Source organism: Oxyura jamaicensis, chromosome 1 (genome assembly GCF_011077185.1).
Source record: "Oxyura jamaicensis isolate SHBP4307 breed ruddy duck chromosome 1, BPBGC_Ojam_1.0, whole genome shotgun sequence".
Taxonomy (NCBI): Eukaryota; Metazoa; Chordata; class Aves; order Anseriformes; family Anatidae; genus Oxyura; species Oxyura jamaicensis.
In genome coordinates this window covers 174,197,081-174,213,723 of record NC_048893.1, presented here as the reverse complement: position 1 = coordinate 174,213,723, position 16,643 = coordinate 174,197,081, and the positions used below count along the sequence as shown (strand labels likewise).

Sequence of the window (16,643 nt, the reverse complement as noted above, 5' to 3'; positions counted from 1 at the left end):
CTACCAGCTTGGTGAGACCAGAAGTCTACCACCCATTCCTACACTTACATGTAGAGTCAAATGAGGCTGCAACAAAGAGGATCCAAAATACCAAAAGGGGCTTTTGGATCTCGTCCCCCAGAAAGATATTGAAGGGATCATGAGTGCAAGTTATGTTTTCCTCTGTCTTCCCAGTTGGAAACTGGGACCTGAGAAGAAGGAGACAAATGGATCAAATAAACTATTAGCTGCATGGCTGAGGCCATGCTCAAAGTCTTGGGTTCTACGATCTCAGATACTCTTTGGAGAGACCGGGCATGCTGACACTGGATGGGGCGCACTTAACCAGGTAGGGCAAGAGTGTTCTGGGCAGCAAGGTGGCTGAATGTAATAGCAGAGCTTTAAACTGGATGCGGTGAGGGAAATAGATGTACCTTTGAGTGGTGGAATTGAACCTGGGAGCATTGTCACTTCAGGAAACAACAGGGAAACACTTGTAAACAGTCCCAAAGCAATTAGGAAGGGGTCCTCTGAAAAGGTGATGTGACTGATAGCCCAGCTGAAGTGCATCCACGCCAACGCACGCAGAATGGGACACAAACAGGAGGAGTTGGAAACCATGGTGCTGTCAAGATGACACAATTAGAAAGCTATGACCTGATTGCTATCACGGAAATTTGGTGGGATGAGTCACACAACTGGAACAGTGGCATAGAGGGCTATAAGCTTTTTGGAAGAGATCGGCAGGGAAGGAGGGGTGGGGTGTTGCCTTCTATGTTAGGGAATGGATTGATTGCAAATAGATGCCTCTGAGAAGCAGCCACAGATAGGTTAAGAACTTGTGGGTAAAAGTTAAGAACTGGACCAATAAAGGACGCCTTGTGGCTGGGGTCTACTGCAGAGTGCCTTATCTGTTGATGAGTCCTTCTAGCTTCAGCTACAAGAAGCATCACGCTCGCACGCTCTCACCCTGATGGGGGACTTCAACCACCTGGATGTCTGCTGGGGAAGCCCCACAGCAGTCTGTGAACAATCCAGGAGATTCCCGGAGTGCATTGAGGATAACTTCCTGGTTCAGGTATGAGACAACCCAACCAGAGGAGAAGCGTTGCTGGGCCTGGTGCTCACCAGTGTGAACGAACTCGTTAAAGAGGTTAAGACTGGAGACAATCTGGGCTGCAGTGACCATGCCCTGCCTGAGAGTTAGGACCCTGAACTTCCAAAGAGCGAACATTCAGCTGTTTGAAGACCTAGTGGATGGGATCCTCTGGAACACTATCCTTAGGGACAAAGGAGCTGAGCAGAGCTGGCAGCTGTTTAAGGATGTTTTCCTTAGAGCACAAGAACTCCTCACCCCCTTGTGAAAGAAATTGGGCAGGGAGGGCAGAGAGCTGGGATGGCTGAGCCAGGAGCTGCTGGTCAGACTGAGGCACAAGAAGGAAATGCACAGGCAGGGAAAGCAGGGACACGTGGCCTGGGAAGAGCACAGGGATGGTGTCTGGGTGTGCAGGGATGGGGGCAAGAAAGCCAAGGCATGGATGGAACTGAGCTTGGTGAGGGATGCAAAGAGTAACAAGAAGGGATTCTCATGGTTCATTGTCCAGAAAAGAAGGGACAAGAAGAGTGTTCCCCCTCTGATGGGTGAGAGGGGAGAGCTGGTAACAACAGACATGGAGAAAGCTGAGGTACTCAGCAACCTCTTGGCCTCAGTCTTTGCTGCTAATCAGGCTTCCCACATCTTGAGTCACGGAACCTCTGGGCAAGGTTTGCTTGGGGCATCAAAGCCCCTCCCACTGCAAGCTAAGAGCCTATTTGAAAAGTCTTGGCAGGCAGGTGAAGTTCCTGGTGACTGGAAAAAGGGAAACATCACTCCCATTTTTAAAAAGGGTCAAAAGGAGGTCCCAGGGAACTGCTGACCAGTGATCCTCACCTCGGTGCCTGGGAAGATCACATTTCCTCCTGGAAGCAATGTTAAGGCACATGCAGGACAAGGAGGGGATACGAGACAGCCAGCACGGCTTCACCAAGGACAAATCACGTCTGACCAATCTGGTGGCCTTCTATGGCAGAGTGACTGCATCAGTTGACAAGGGAAAACTGACCAATGTCATCTACCTGGACTTCTGTAAGGCCTTTGACATAGTCCCACATGACATCCTGTTCTCCAGATTGGAGATGATTTGAAGGGTGGACCATTCAGTGGGTAAGGAAGTGGCTTGAAGACTGCACCCAGGAAGTGGTGGCCAATGGCTACATGTCCAGGTGGAGACCAGTGATGAGGTGTTCAAGACCAGGCTGGATGAGGCCCTGGGCAACCTGATCTAGTGGGTGGCATCCCTACTCATGGCAGGGGGGCTGGAAGGAACTAGGTAATCTTTAAGGTCCCTTCCAACACAAGCCATTCTATGATTTTATGAAACAGGCTACTTTCCTTAACACAATACTGTAGAAACAAAACCATCAATATCCTATGCTATACTAACTGTAATGTGATAGGAATAATCTGACTGGTTAAAACTTTTTAATCTGATTTATTTTAAATGAAGACAAAGATGAGACATCTGAGAATTTACCCCTAATCTTAGTTACCTTTCTGTTCTGATGTGACTCAGACGTTCATTGCTTGTAAGACCGTCCAGAAAGCACCAACAGAACTTCGTCTGGTCATGTATGCTGCACATTACTGAAACGATAGCAACTGTCTTCCCTACACACAGCAAAACAGCTAACATTGGATTCATGCATATCTTCCAGAAATGACTCTAGATGAAAAAATTGAGATATTACTATTGTGTTAACATGGTTATAATGTCACAGTTTGACATTGTGCTTTACTACCAGTTTAAAACAACTCTAGACAACAATTGAAACCTTATAACTTAACAAAAATATCACACCTTATTTTTCTTTTTGGCCAAGAAAAACTTTCAGTGTTATTTCTCTGTGTTATAGGCAGTTTCTCTGTATCAACACACTTTCAACAATTTCACTAATATCAAAATAAATAACTTAAGCATACATTTAACTTTTTTTTTTTTTGTAGTTGTGTTATTTTTTTTAACCTATTCTCAGTAAATTTCACTATCTCACTGAAACTTCCATGCTTATTTGCACATCTTTTTAACTGGTTTAGAATCATTTAACAAAGGTGAACACATGAAGTGTGTAATCCTCCTGTTAGCTCTATGCAGAGAAAAGGTTCCCCTCTACACAGACTTTCCTATCATCCAGACCCTGAAGTTTCTAATACTCCTTTTGACTCTCTTCTTCCCAAGAAAGCTCATGCTCTTGTTTACTGGGGTGCTTAATATTTTTAAGGTATCTCAGCTATCAAATGTGTTTCTCAGTTTTCTTGCCACAAAATACAGATAAAATTCAAGCATTTTATTTTGCTGTGTATGTCTATGCTGTGTACAACTGTTCTCTCATTTTGGTGTCATTAACAAATCATACTGGAACTAAATTTTTCTTATATTCCATATCAAAAATACTAGTATTGGTCCTAATAAATATATCTGCAGTCATAGCGTGAATACCCCCTTATGTGTTGGAGCTTCTTTGACAATTGTTTGTGGGAACATTAGTCAGTCCTTACTCTGTTTTACTTATGCTTTTCCAACCACACAGGGTATGAACTCTTAAATACAGAAGTTGTGTAGTATGAAAGCTACCATGTTGCAAAAAGTCTGTTCCCTCTCTGAAATAATTTGTTAGAGGATATAAGCTCCAACTGCTAATGTCATCCCGCATCACCATCCCAGTTAAATGCCAGTTGAGGGCTCTTATCCCACATAAACATACTATTTGTGTGTTTAATTCAACTACCTTGACACCTAAGCACATTTCATTTCTTCTCTTTGAAGCTTTGTCCTCTGCCTTCACCAAACATGTACAAGTTTAGTCACTGAGTACAGCTGAAATCTGCATTTGGTTGTTTAGTGTGCTAAGAATAAGTTTTTACAGGATGACATGCATTTGGCACACTTCTGATTAAACAGAACTTTGTATTGCACGGTATTTACAGATTTTCCCATGTACAGCATTTCAAATTTAGAATTGTAATATTTAAGAGGTAGATAATAAAAATTAGCAAGGCAAACATTAGCAAGTAAAACATTTTACTAGTGAATTCTGCTTCACCAGGAGAAAACTCATCAGGGAAAAAAATCAACAGAAACAGAGAAATAAAAATTACTGTCTACTCTAAACTATCAGCATTCTATACAAGATATGAAAAAGGAAATATATGCAGCTTTCTATAAAAGTTTCTAATTCCAGCAAACCCTGGAAGCCTGTTGAGGCAGATTTTTCTTGGTACAGTGACGTTGAACAGTAGTAGCTTGATCTCAGGGCATTTTTCCCCTTAATGAGCAGACACAGACAGTAGGAGAATGATTTATGATTTTCGGGGAATAGCTCAGTGAATGCACTTTGTGCTCTTCACATAAGGCTCTCTGAGCTCCCAGTGCAGAAGCATGCCACCAAACCCATATCAATCATTTCTGAGGATGGGTGTGGGGCTAAGACGGGAACTTTGGGCCTTGGTGCTAGGCAGGCAGAAGGAAGAGGAGTGACTGCCCACTCTGAAGAGCAAAACAAACAGCAAGCAGCAACAAGCATGTTAATAAGAGTGTGGGAATACTTACCAACCGATGAGTCCTACCTGCCACTTAGCAAAAGTTTGAGGAAACTGGTGATTGATTCCAACGATATAATGTAAACAGGTAGAAAAATATCACGGAAACTCCACGCTCAGCAGGGAAATAATGCAGCCTTCTTTTTTTGCTCATGTCACATGATGCAGGAATGTGTGTGGATGGGTGCTAAAGGGAAGGATTTCCCCATGCTGTAAGCTGACACTCCATATGAAACCCTTTCACGTGACCCAGCAACAACCTCTGGTGCTGAAGCAGAGGAAGTGTATTAGAAAATACGAAAATTACCTGCTAAGATCATCAAGTTCCCATCAAGGCTACATTCAGGAAACAACAGAAAAGGGAAGATGGCCTGGAGACAGACACCAGTGTTATGTGGCTTTGCCTCTGGTGCAGAATTTACTTTGGTCATCAAAACAGAGGACACATTTTCAGAGTGCCATGTGCAAGAGCCTGTGACAGTATGTAATGCCTGCTCTTCTGCTGGGGTTCATACGTGAAGCTTCAGGGGAAGAATTGTGACTGCACCATACATCAATGTAAGGGTGAAAAGAAGCTTTAAGAACTCTTACCTGGTTTTCAAAATGCATGGATATATCTTTATCAAAGTAATTATTTGCTCCTTCGTTAAAAGGATCATATTTGCAGCTGCAGCATGTAGCTCTGAGTCATGTTGAGGCAGTGACTTCTTGAAGAATTCCAAGAAGTGCTGAAATAGTTGTCTTTTAATTGTCTGCTTTGCAGGAGGCAGGAAGTTGTTCAGAGGCACTGCAACAAACTTCCCCAGAAATGTGGCTGTAGCAAAAACACAGCCCAGTTGGAAGCACTAAGCTCAATTCTTTCACTTGGCTTTTTCCAGCACTTAGAGGAAGCAACATGTAGCAACCTATCAAAATGAAAAAAAAAAAAAAAAAAAAAAAAAGAAGCAAACACACAAACCACAAACTACAAAGGCCAAAGAAAGATCAACAAACAAAATCTCTACCCTCTCTAGCCCTTCCAAGAAGGATACTTCCACTGCGGATTCCACAATCTGGAGGAAAGAAGGAATTAACAGAGGAGACAGTTTTATTGTGTCACTAAATACACTTCTAGTTGAAAATGGGTTTCCAAAATAATGAGCAGAGGACAGTGCTCTGTGTTGAACAGAGGGCTTTCCCATGTTAGGAAATTACATAAGTGCTTCTGCATTCTGTAGTATCTTTTCATTTACCATAGACTAGCTTTACATATTTCAGTAAAATCTCTAAACTTTCCAAGAGAATCAAGCTTCATAATCTCTCTTTTTATTTAGATATCATATACCACGTATTCAGTGCTTATTGACTAGCTGCCACTCAAAAGCTTCGGTGTTTGCTATCACCCGCACATTACAGTGCATCAATGTAATAAATCACAGCGTTTTCAGTGAAGTTACGAACACTTTTCTGAAGTGGAATTAGCACCGTCGATTTGAAATGTAGCCTTCCCCCCAGCAAGCAGGTCTAATAGTTCCCTCTAGTGGAGAAATGTATTTTTACAAAGTGAAGGCACCTTTCGCGCTTGGTGCGATTTTGTAGATCAATATTTAAAGTGGGATTAGTTAATATTTTTACAGAACATTGGAAATACTCCTAAATGCTATTTTATCTCTCAAAAAGTAGAATGAAAGGCTGATGATGAGTATTCTAACTTCTACTTCTGAAAACAACAGATGGAGGATTGGTTTTATACTTAATTATTGGTCTGGTTATAAAAGAAGAGTTGGGCAAATTTCCCCAGACCTTCTGTTCTAATCTGAGTTATAAGGCAAAATTCACTATAAATATATGTACTTCATCTTTTTTTCCTTAAAAAACATTAATATGTTTTTTTTTCTGTGCTAAAAGCAATCTTCTACAAACTTTTCCCTAGGTCACTTTCTTCTTAAAACCGTTCTGTTTAAGGCCGTTGGCTCCCTGCTGTTTCCTGAAAAATGCATTTCAAAAAGATTAGGTGCCCTAAAAAAATTTACAGCTGACTAAAACTGCCTATGGCTGGTAGTTATGGATTTACAACATATTATAAACACATGTTTCCAGGCTTCTTAAATAACCCTGCCTAATCTTTTGGGCTGAATCTTTTGGCCTGAAACTGCATTTCTGTCTCAAGGTCAGTGTTCTGGAAAGCTTAAACATGAGGTATGAATGTCATCGCTTGAGGCTCCCTATACACTTGACGAGAGAAAGGCATCCTGCAGCTGATTCAGTTCTTGTGTGCCCTGTGGCAAGGTCTGGCTTTATTCACTACAAAAGGATGGAGTGCAACTACCCTTAATTTAAAAGATTCAATTAAATGCCTATCTTTTATGAGATAAGCCCAGAACCAGCACAGGCATTCTGTTGCTTACCCCTATTAAAATGTTTTTATTTTATGCCTATGCACTTTGGAGTAAACGATTGAACTTTAGCAGGGGCTTTTTGGTGGATGGTTTCTTTCAGGCTAACCAGCATCTAGTTATCCATTTTAATCACCTTTCTATTTTTTAATATTGACACAGAATTCTAATCTATTGAATCCTAACATTATAACGTTAATATAAAATTTACACCAACTAATATAAAATTTACACCTCCTCAGTTGACTTGTTTTATTTCATTTTATTTAAACCGTTATCTATGATTAACATTTTACCCACGGGTTTTGTCATGTCTATCACAGCTAGTAAAGGACTGGAACATTGTGCTCTATCTACCTTTTGTGCATCTCTACTAAAATATTACTGTCTCTATCAAATTATGAGTTCATACCATTGCTTAGGCTTCTTTAATTGCTAATGCATCTGTGTTAGGTTAATTAATATATTTGGGAAGCCAAGCAATCATTTCAGTGGAGAAGAGCTTGGGTATCTCAAGTTTTTTCTCAATTGCATCTGTTGGATCTTCCTTTATAGTCACGGAGAAAAAGCACTTCTAAGGGGGGATTTCATCTGAAGTGTTTTACATGATTGGATTAGGATGACATGAATCATGTCCCCAACATTCTTGTTTCTGCCGTCTGAGTGTAAAGGGAGTGATGGGTCACTAGTTCAGATGTAATAACTATATTCTTTTGATGTCTAAAGTTAGCTAAGATGTATCCAAGCTCCTTAAGCCAATAACAGCATTATTAGTAAATGGTCAATGTTTCTTCTTTTTGCCCTTTCTTGTCTTACTGCTGACCATATATTTTTCTTTGTAATTCTCTAGCTCTCCCTATTGATTTCCTGGGCTTTAAGCTTCTCATTTATTTATTGCATTTGATAGACCTCTTCCATATGTTACGCTGGGGAGCAGTGGGTGGCTGGTTCTAACATCTATTTCCATTTGCCAGTGAACCAGAGCAGGCTTTTAGCTAAAGATTTCCTCCTTCTTGGTGGAGTACTCTTTGCTTTTTCAGCACCTTTTTAGTTTGTGTTATAGGCCTCTCATTTTTCATTTGCCTTTTTCTATCTTCTTTTCCCCAATCAACTTCTCTCACAATTTTCATCAGCTGTGGGAATTTAGCCATTTTGCAGCATCAGTTACTGTAGAGGGGATTCACCTTGCCTCTTTTAGACACCTATTGAAATGTAATAACTCACACTCTGGTGGTGCCTTGCCCCTTGCATTGACTGTGAAAAGAATTTGGATGGGAAGAGATCCAACTTTTGGATAACTAACATGAGATGAGATGAGATGAAGCAGCCTCAGGCTCTAAGATAGGTGTCATGACTTGCCTTCTAGCACTGCCTGTTTCCCTCTGTTGCCTGCAGAAGAAGTCCAGGGCAACTAGATCTAACCCCCTGGTAGATAATTAAAATTATATGACTTAAATCCCATCTATCATCTCCAGTTATCCCTCGCCGACTCAAGGCCAGGAATTAATACAGCTCTATCCATCGCAGTGAGACCCATAATTGAGTTACCCTGTACTGAGAGCAGTAATACTTTCTGTGTTAAAGGATCACAAGGCATAATTTTAGAAACTTTAATAAGTTGTGTGACCTCCACGCTACATTTCTGAGATTGAATTCTCCCATGGCAAGACAATTGCTTCCTGCATTCTGCCTCCTACCACAGACAAGCCATAAGAAATAATTCTGATATGGTTTATAAAGACTTCGTTTTTCCCTTCTGCTGTACTTGTTGTCTTTTATGTTTTAGCACATTGGTAATTAGCATTGAATGATTAGAATATACACGCCAGCTAGGAGTGTCTTCGCAGTGCTACCGCCACATCATTCACTACTGTCACCTCTTCCCAAAAGAAATTTTAACTAAAGATCTTTAGCATCCCAGCCACGTGAACCATCCCAGCTGCCAATAATGCTTGCATCAGAGAGAATTTCTAATCTAGTTCTTTTTTACCTAGACTTTTAAAATTAGTACCTAATGACCAGAAATACGGTGAGTGGTTCCTGAACATGAGGATGAAATTGGAAATATAGGTAAAAAACACAGGTTGCAATGAGAGGAAGTGAAAGAAATTGGGGAAGGGAGAACAGTTACTACGTCGGCCTGTGTTCATTTCATACTACAGAGCCCATAGTGGAACGTGAGGTTCCTGTCTGAATAAACCTCCACCGTCTGCAGATAATCTCATCTTGCTCCAGGCACTGGGGAATCACAGACAACTGTCACTGTCAGTGTCTTATTACTTGACGTAATAAGACACTGATAAGATAAGAGATCTGTGCAAAAGATCTAAAGTATCAATCCTGTTGCTGACCCTATGGATATCAGTAGAATCTCACTAGATAACTTTTTGTTGTTGTTTAATTCTTTTTTGTATTTTTTTTTCTTTTTAATTGTTTTATTTTATTTTATTTAAACCAAGCAGTGAGATTTGTTTGGTTTACATGTTCAGTTTAACCATGAAACTTCTTTATTGTCCTCATGGCACCTGTAATGCTTCTTCACAGGGTGCAGTCGCTGCTAACTTATTTAATGTGACGAGTATGGTAGTTTTCAAGGTAGCACCTAGATCCTGTTGCGGCTCAGCACTGCAGGTACTCCTTTGTTGTGTGACCTAATGGCATAAGTATATTCAACCATCATGGGACCCAACATTTTGCCATTTTCTGTACCAGAAAAGAAATTGCTTGAAAGTCCAAAGTGAGAGTTTCTCATTTAAAACTTTATTCTGCTCTTCAGTGGTATTCAGACCCTGCTGTTCTTCAGTTCCTACACCCCTAACACACTTGAGATCTCTTTTTTACAGGCAGGGAACAGAATTTGAGTTCTGGTGAGTTACCTGTAATAGCAGAGGCATTGTGTAGCAGGACTTTGAATAATATCAGGATTCTTACAGTAGCATGTGGAGAAGAAAGTCAGTCCTGTGCAATTATTATCATTTCCTGTCCTACCTCTGAGAGAAGCTGTATGCACAAAAGATTTGAAATGTAGGAAATGAACTTTTTTCAACAGCTATTTGCATGGCTCTACACACACCCTCACTGAATTGCTGGAAAATCTAATTTTTATAGCCAAACCCATTTTAATGAACTACTCCTTTGTAATTATTCAAGTATCCATCCTGCTGCTAAAAAAAAACACAGCATAGCAATGATTTAACAAAGCTCTGCAGCAATTAGCACTCATAAAACAACAAAGAAACACCTCACAATTCACAGAGGAATCAAAGTATGACATCAAAAGTAACTCATTACAATCACCACGACACCTCAGTTTTTATAGTAGCAATCACAATGTTTTGGTGGGTTTGATTCCTTCTGTTCTTAAGAATTATACCTAAAAAGCAGCTACAGAACATACTTACTGCATTTTCAAAAGCATATTAATTAACCATTTCAAAGCTCTTTTTTTTTTTTTTTTTGGGGGGGGGGGGGGGGAAAAGTAGGAACTAATAGTTCAGTTGCTTATTTGCTGCAGATTTTATTTAATCTAACTCCACTCACTTTAATAAGCATGAAGTTGAAAAAAGGAAGCTAGTTTAGTCATCACTTTTATAACTGAATCAAATTCACTTTACCTTCCTGTTGCCCGGGCATCTGCAAATGGCTTGCTTTCCATTTGAGTGGCTTTGTGATGTTTGCTTATTTATTTAATTATTTATTTTCCATCAATGCTTACTTCTTCTTCTATTTTTCTTTTTCTTTTTCTTTTTCTTTTTCTTTTTCTTGGCATTATATCATATTAGTAGCTGATGACACAGGGGATTTTGTCTACTTTTCAGGTTATTGCCATCAGAGACATTCTTAACCATGCTTATTAGACCATCAAGAGTGCTAATTTTCTTGTACAAAGGCAGTTCTGAACTTTCATTAGTGTATTTCCCAGATGCTTTAATTTTCTGATACCATTTAGTATAATAATGTTTGCTTTTAATATGTAAGTGTGGAAAAGAATGTACATTGGGAAACGGACAACAAAAAAGCTGTCAGAAAAGAATAAAAGAGCAGCAGATAAGAAAAACAGCATTGCAACATTGTTTTTAGAAGCAATGGAATGCATGAAGAGCAGACATATTGTGATGCTAACAACTTTAATTAATGATGTATAAAAGGTTAAGTATAAATGAGAAAGAGAAGATCTGTTAACAGAAAACACGTGCTAGTTTACTAAAATTAGAGTTTAGAAATGTGCAATACAAAAGCAGAGAATTCTGATGGTATGTTTGATTGGAAATACACTTGTTGAGATTTTTTTTTTCTCTCCTGAACGGAAAATGAGGTATCCTTGCTAGAGGTAACAAAAGTGAAATTTTGGCTATTGAGTCCAAATTGTTAGCATGAAATGCATACTCCCTTTATCTCTTCCTCGCTCATGTATGACAGTCATCTCTAGGATGGAGTTCATGACATGTTTGTTTAACCTAACAATTAGGCTGAATCAATAGCCAAGTGGGAGCACTTTTCAGTAGGGATTTAGTGGTCATGAAAGTGAATGGTCTGTTTCATGGCTGTTAATTCTCTTCCTTTTGTAGATGTGCCTAATAAACACCAACTGGGAATGATGTTCCTTAGTAGATACACTAATGCAGTTCTTCAGTGGTGGATTTCCAAGTAATTTATCTGCAAACCATCTCTCTCCACAGCCTGCACTTGGATGTTGTATTAGCTGATCAGTTTCCCTCACCAGAACGGAAAAGAGACTTTTAGTAGAGAAATGCGCAGCAAGGCAGGGGACCACTTGTGGAGAAGCTTGCTAAATCTCTGTGTGACTCTTCTTGCCTAACCTTAACCACACCAAACATCTAAACAAGTAGGCTAGATTTCCTGTGCAAAAGACAAGTACCTTAAAAAGATGATTTATCCTCTCCTCAAATAAGATTTTGATGAAATGCTCTAGGAAAACAGAATTGTCCCACAGTGATGTCTCTCTATGGAGAGACATCACTGTGGGACAATTCTATTTGTCTTGTCTAATAATTAATATCTAAATATTAGATGATTTAAGCTAGTCATCTAGACTTCTTGGACTGAGAAAAAATACTAGTCATGTGCATACTAATACTGATGATGGTCCCAGGTAGCATGAATCACCCTGGGGATGGGACTCATTCTTTTTCCATTTACTGTAGAGGGAACCAACTGATCTACTTTCAGTTGGACTAATGAAATCTAATGAGGCTCTTTCAGCTAAAATATGGCACGGATGCAAATTCCTAATTTCTAGGCATGGAATATCTGGGTGTCTGGTGTAAATAAGACCACTATTTTCACTCAGTATATCTTAGCCACTTATTTTTGGTAACTAAAAGCCACATGGAGGTGCTTGTCTCTTTCCACCATCTGTAGTGGAGGCCTAAACATGCAGATATTAAATAACTAAGCTCTGTTGAGCTTGTCAATGTGTTCAGGGCTTAGAAATTGCACTGATGTTGCAAGTGCATTGATGGCACAAATCGGATGAGCTGGTGAGGAAGTTGTAAAACTGTCTCTCAGCTAACAGAGAGCACACAGAAAGATGACTTTAGCTGGTGATCTGGAGAAGGTAAAACAAGATGTAAAACAAGACAATTCTATGGATGCAACAAAATTATTGTTTTGGTTTGCTTGGGGTGCTTGTATTTGCTCAAAGCTTAGCCTGACTGTAGAGGGTGGAGATGGGTCTCTTAGTTTTAGGCTTTTAGTATTCACTTGTTCCATGAGCATCCATAAAGAATTCTTCTTAAGTTAGAAGGGATGGAAAATGTATGCAGGAAAGCAATCCATGTAGCAGTTGGAACATGAGAAAGTTTCTGAAAGCTACACCATCAAAGGACTCTGCAACTCCTTATGTTGTTGCTTGTATCTTCTGCAGAATACTGAGAACAAATCTAAGGTCACTGGGTTTATATTAGGTGGCAGATGTGAATCTTCCCCTCTAAATATTATCTTACTATGGTGCCATCCTAGAGGATTACAGTGATAGTGAAGGAATATGTGCAATAGCACCACATTAGTAATAGCACCATAGGCTTGTCCTTGATGTTTATTATAATGTGTTGTATCGAATCTTACGTTTACTTTAATCACCAGATAGGTGTCTGGTTACTCCTATCTGTCTGGTCACTTACTATCAAAAATACCACAGTAAGCAGACTTTCTTCAATGTGTTTGCCAGGATTAAAAGTGGTGACATTCAGAAAAGCTAGGGCAAAACAGTTGCTCTTAAATTTTAAATTACCTTTTCTGTTGAGGGACTCTACTGAATTGGCCTCATGACCTCCTGTATCTAGAAATATATGTCTACACCAACAAAGAATGGAACTTGTCCCTCTAGAGGGTGACATTTTTCCTGCTGAGGCAATTAAACAGATCCATGTAGAGAGCTTTTTAGACACTGGTCACTTAAGAAGACATTTTATGTCCCTTCCATTCAGAATCATTTTGGTTATTTTACTGTATTGTAAATGGCTGATTTGTAATGAGTGTAGCAGTTTAATTTCCTTTCATTTTAATTTTAAAAATTAACAACAACAAAAAAATCCTTAAAAGACAGAGAACTTGGCAACTATGCTCAAAAATGAGAGGGACACAGAATCTCTGATACAGTTCCTCCCCCAGAGCAATATAATCACAATTGTTTACTGTCCCAGAGCATGTAAAATATGGCAAGGACATTGCAGAACACAAAGCCACAACTGTTAACACAAAAAATACTAAGATTTGTAGCCAGTAATCTCTAGAGAAGAAGTAAGTGTGAGAGTAGCACTTCTACATAAGAAAGGTTGCAATCTGATGCCACTATTTAAACTGGAACAGTTTAATGGAACAGTTCCCAGACTTCTTCACTGGTTCCAATGTGTTCCTGAATTCCCTTCCAGTTGCAACTACAGCCTTTTGTTCCTAATTCTGGTTGTGAATCCTACTCTTTCAATAAAACTTATGTCACACACACAAATACTGAACCCTTGTTTAAGAACCGCTGCTCTCATATTAGGTTTCCCCTGGTGTGTTTCTCCCATGTACTGTAAGCCATTCTGCTTTTATTTTGTAATGCTCACCAAGCTTTTAAAGAAAGCAGCAAAAATGCATCAGAAATGACGGCACTCATGTAACAACAACTTTGCCACCTGACACTGTAAGAAGGATGAATCACTTGCATGCATCTGTGAGTTCAAGCTGCCTCACAAAGTTCTGCAATTAATTTCTTTGGCACAGTGGAGGATAAATGATTGTCTGCACTGAAGTGATTGCTGTTTTTACTTTCTTTGTTATCATTTCCGTATCTGTAGCTCTTTGACATGGCAAATCACGACTAAGAGAGAAGCGTGAGGTATCTGTTAGCGGATGGCCCAACATCAAAAGAGACCAATTAGCAATGTCTCCATCTGCTGCCTAGACTCGTGCTTGCTTCCTGCCTGTTCCTGGAGCCAAGAATTGAACTGGAAGCCTTGGATTTCATGCACAGCAGCTGCAGTCAATTTCTCCAGTGTCACACATTGTCCTGAAACTTGTTATAGGAGCTGAAGAATGGAAGTCTTGCCTTTCTTATTGAGGCTGGCCCTCTTCTCTTAAAACTTAACACTGTTCAAGAGACCACCACAGACTAGTTGAGATCTTTTTAAGACAGAACATGAGAGTTGGTGCCAAAAAGAGAACCCTTACTCTTTCACACCCATACTGTGTCAGAAACTGCCCTGCATGGTGGGAGGGACCAATGTGCTGAATATCATCTTCATTAGGTTAAAATCATTAAGTTTTAAAATGAGACTGATGAAGAACCCCAAGGAAGGCTGGTAAAAGTCTACTACAAAACTGACCCTTTATCCAGTGGGATACCAGATCTATAGAACTTCATGTCTGCGTTATCAGCCCATTAGCTACTGGGTAAACTAAATGAAATAAGAAGAAAATGTTTGTGCACATACACTTCTCCTATCGATATGGAAACATTACCTTCCATTAGATTGGGTCTGCATGCACAAAGTACATGCCATTTATTATTGACATAACCTCTTCGTGGCCCTCAGTTACATCCTTTTGAAAGTTCTGACTACAAGCGTGGCAATAGTTTTCAACTTGTTTTACGTAGGTTTTTGAGGGCCCATGGATTACTTGTAAGGGATCTATTAAGGTTGCTGAGAAAAGGAAATCTCTGCTCTGTTAGCCTAAAGGATCCTCAGGTCTGAAAGGGCTGAAGGCCATTTCATTGGAGATAAATACTGTGCAGCTAAATGAAAAAATATCCCAGAAGCTTGGGGAATACAGGGACCCATGGGACCTATTTGAAAGAATCTTTATGAAAAACGTGGCAGAATAAAAACAGAATTTATTCCCCCTTCAAAGCATAATGATTTTACTTTCCAGCTCATTTAAAGGGCTTTCCACAGCAACTCTAGAGCTCCCAGTCTTTTCCAGCACAACTCCAACACCTAACTTAGGTTCTAGGGGTGGAGATGGGCTATGCTCTGAGAGCTGCTGACTCATTTTGCACTCCTCATTCAGGCATGGAGAAATCTACATCAATGTCAGGGCACGCTGTCCATGATCTTTTGTACTTTTAAAGACTAAAAGCACTCCACAAGACACAGATAAGCAGGGTCTCCATTGATAGGAGATGAAACTGAAGCCCCCAAAGCTGCAATTTGCTCTGATGTGGGTTACATTTGCAGCAACGAAAGCCCTGATAATCTACACTTCCTTCCAGTCCTGCTTATCTGCTTCTTAGCAGGTGAAGACTATCATGACATGCAAGTATTTTATGAGGAGCCAAACTGAAGAATACCTTCTGTGGATTTGCATCTGGCAGGGTTGTCTGATGCCTGAAAAGAGCTTCCCCTTGTGCTTTTCCCTGAAGTACTAAAAGCCACTATGCTTTTCATGAAGCACTTGACAAAATTGTGCATTTTTGATACTGCTTCCCCTTTGCCAGATGCTGTGATTGCACTAGTCTCTTTTTCTTAGGAAATAGGACTAAAATAGCTCTACAGCTGATTTTGCTTTTTCAAACAAATTACCTAGATAAATTAAAAGTAACGATAAATAAAGAGTATTCTGTAGCAGTTCCCTTACTCAGTGATACATGTTTAGCCCTCTAAGATTACTTAGTTTAACTAAGAGTAGAATCATAGGAATCATAGAAAGAGTAGAAGAGTAGAAATAGGAAGAGTAGAATCATGGAATCATAGCGTGGCTTGGGTTGGGAGGGATCATCTGGTTCCAACCCCCCTGCCATGGGCAGGGACACCTCCCACCAGACCAGGTTGCCCAAAGCCCCATCCAGCCTGGCCTTGAACACCTCCAGGGATGGGCATCCACAGCTTCTCTGGGCAGCCTGTGCCAGGGCCTCACCACCCTCTGAATGAATAATTTCTTCCTTACATCCAATCTAAACCTATACTTTTTTAGTTAAAAACATGACAGTGTGTGACAGTGTTCATGTATCTCTCTGACGCATAAGTCAGAGAGTCAATTCTCATTCCTGGTGTAAATGGGGAAAAATATTGAGCTCTGAGAAAGAAATTGACCTATAACTTCTATGTCTGTGTGTATATTTCTTCTGTCAGCACTGGTTACATTTTCTTCCTTGTTTAATAGTAGAATCTGGAGTGGGTGGAAGGAAAAAAACAGCATGATCGGCT

At 39.9% G+C, this 16,643-nt stretch overlaps 1 protein-coding gene and 2 long non-coding RNA genes across 6 annotated transcripts in view; 2 read left to right on the top strand and 1 right to left on the bottom strand.

Annotated features, from left to right (window-relative positions):
* The window catches only part of LACC1 (laccase domain containing 1), a 47,397-nt gene that overhangs the window by 21,095 nt on the left and 9,659 nt on the right, over positions 1-16,643 (bottom strand). The window contains exon 1 of one of the 3 annotated variants that reach the window (XM_035322386.1): positions 4,643-4,775. The exons of 1 other annotated variant lie outside the window; for it this stretch is intronic. The gene's annotated coding sequence lies outside the window, so the exon portion shown is untranslated. Of the gene's footprint in view, positions 1-4,625; positions 4,776-16,643 lie in introns of those variants that run through there. One more of the 3 variants, XM_035322401.1, reaches the window with a different exon arrangement.
* LOC118164753 lies at positions 4,912-12,303 on the top strand. 2 transcript variants are annotated; one of them, XR_004749652.1, is made up of 2 exons: positions 4,912-5,173; positions 11,559-12,303. It is a non-coding gene; the product is annotated as an uncharacterized LOC118164753 (long non-coding RNA). The 2 variants fall into 2 exon arrangements; XR_004749653.1 differs by lacking the exon at positions 4,912-5,173 and adding an exon at positions 10,749-10,808.
* LOC118164745 lies at positions 13,051-15,350 on the top strand. Its single transcript, XR_004749647.1, has 2 exons — positions 13,051-14,744; positions 15,095-15,350. It is a non-coding gene; the product is annotated as an uncharacterized LOC118164745 (long non-coding RNA).